The sequence below is a fragment of the Arvicanthis niloticus genome, unplaced genomic scaffold, assembly GCF_011762505.2.
Source record: "Arvicanthis niloticus isolate mArvNil1 unplaced genomic scaffold, mArvNil1.pat.X S1, whole genome shotgun sequence".
Taxonomy (NCBI): domain Eukaryota; kingdom Metazoa; phylum Chordata; class Mammalia; order Rodentia; family Muridae; genus Arvicanthis; species Arvicanthis niloticus.
Window position 1 is genome coordinate 22,831 of NW_023044981.1, and position 2,283 is coordinate 25,113.

Below are 2,283 nucleotides of genomic sequence, written 5' to 3' on the forward strand. Positions count from 1 at the left end.
ACAGAAAGGAATGTAGAGAGAGGAGAGGACAGAAGGGCATCCACAGATTGGGAAGGACAGAAGAGCATTGAGAGAGAGGAGACAACATAAGGGAATCCAAATAGAGGAGAGAATAGAAGAGCATCCAGAAAGAGGAAAGAACAGAAGGTCATCCAGAGAGATGAGAGAACAGAAGATAATCTAGAGAGAAAGAGAACAGAAGGGCAACCAGAGATATGAGAGGACAGAAAAAAAATCCAGAGAGAGGTGAGTAGAGAAGGGCATCCACAGAGAGGAGAGAATAAAAAAGCATTGGACGAGAGGAGAAAACAGAAGGACATCAAAAGAGAGAAGAGGACAGAAGGGCATAGAGAGACAATAGGACATCCTATCTTCTACATCCATAGAGAAGAGAAGACAGAAGGGCATCCAGAGAGAAGATAGGACACAAGGGCATCCAGAGAATTGAGAGAACAGAAGATCATCCAGAGAGAGAAGAGAACAGAAGGGCGTCCAGAGAGAGGGGAAGACAGAAAGGCATCAAGAGAGGAGAGATGAAGAAATGGCATCCAGAGAGAGAAGAGGACAGAAGAGCATGCAGAGAAAGGAGAGAACAGAAGGGCATCAATGGAGAGGAGAGGGCAGAAGGGCAGGCACAGAGTGGAGAGAACAGACGGGCATCCAGAGAGCAAAGAAGACAGAAGGGCATCAAGAGAGAGTAGAGAATAGAACAGTATCCAGAGAGCAGAGAAGATAGAAGGGCATCGAGAGAAAGGAGAAGATAGAAGGGCATCCAGAGAGAAGAGAAGGCAGAAGGGCATCCAGAGAGAGGAGAGTAAAGGAGGGCATACAGAGAGAGGAGAGTATAGAAGGGCATATAAAGAGAGGAGAGTGCAGAAGACTTCCAAAGAGAAGAGAGAACAGAATGGCATCTGGAGAGAAGAGAGAACAGAAAGGAATCCAGAGAGAGGAGAGGACAAAAGGGCATCCAGAGAGAGGAGAAGACAGAAGGGCATCCGGAGAGAGGAGAAGACAAAAGGGCATCCAGAGAGATGAGAGAACAGAGGACCATCCATAGAGAGAATATAATAGAAGGGCATCCAGAGAGATGAGAGGACAGAAAGGTATCAAGCGAGAGGAGAAGACAGAAGGGCATCCAGGGAGAGGAGCAGACAGAAGGGCATCCTGTTAGAAGATGGTAAATAAGGGCATTCACTGAGACGAGAGAACAGAATGGCATCCAGAGAGAGGAGAAAACATCCGGAGAGTGGAGCTGAGAGAAGGACCTCCAGATAGAAGAGAAGAGAGAAGGGAATCCGGAGAGAGAAGAGAATAGAAGGGCATCCAGAGAGAGGAAACGACAGAAGGGCTTCTGGCGAGAGGAAAGGACACAAGAACATCCAGATTGATGAGAGAACAGAAGATCTTTCATAGAGAGGAGAGAACAGAAGCGCATGAAGAGAGATAAGCAAACAGAAGTTCATCCAGAGAGAGAAGAGAAGAGAAGGGCATCCAGAGATATGACACAACAGAAAAGAATCTAGAGAGAGGAGAGAACAGAAGGGCATCCAGAGAGAGGAGATGACAGAAAGGCATCCAGAGAGAAGAGAATATAGAAGGGCATCTAGAGAGAGGAGAAGACAAAAGGGCATCAAGAGAGATAAGACAACAGAGAAACATGCATAGAGAGAATATAATAGAAGGTAATCCAGAGAGATGAGAGGACAGAAAGGAATATAGCGAGTGGATAAAATAAAAGGGCATGTAGAGAGAGGAGAAGACTGAAGGGCATCAAGAGAGAGGTGAGAACAGAAGGGCATCCAGAGAGAAGGGAACAGAAGGGCATCCAGAGAGAGGAGAGTAAAGAAGGGCGTACAGAGGGAGGAGAGAACAGAAAAGCATCCAGAAAGATGAGAGAAGAGAAGGGCATCCAGAGAGAAGAGAGGACAGAAGGGCATCCACAGATTGGGAAGAACAGAAGAGCATCGAGAGAAAGGAGGCAACATAAAGGCATCCAAAGAGAGGAGAAGACAGAAGGGAATCCAGAGATAGGAGAGAACAAAGTGGCATCCAGAGAGAGGAGAGAGCAGAAGGGAATCCAGAGACAGGGGAAGACAGAAGGTCATCCGGAGAGCAGAGAGAACAGAAGGGTATCCAGAGAGAGGAGAGGACAAAATGGCATGCAGAGAGAGGAGATAACAGAAGGGCAACCAGAGATAGGAGAAGACAGAAGGGCATCCAGAGAGAGGATAAAACGATATCCAGAGAGAGGAGAAGACAGAAGGGAATCCAGAGAAAGGAGAG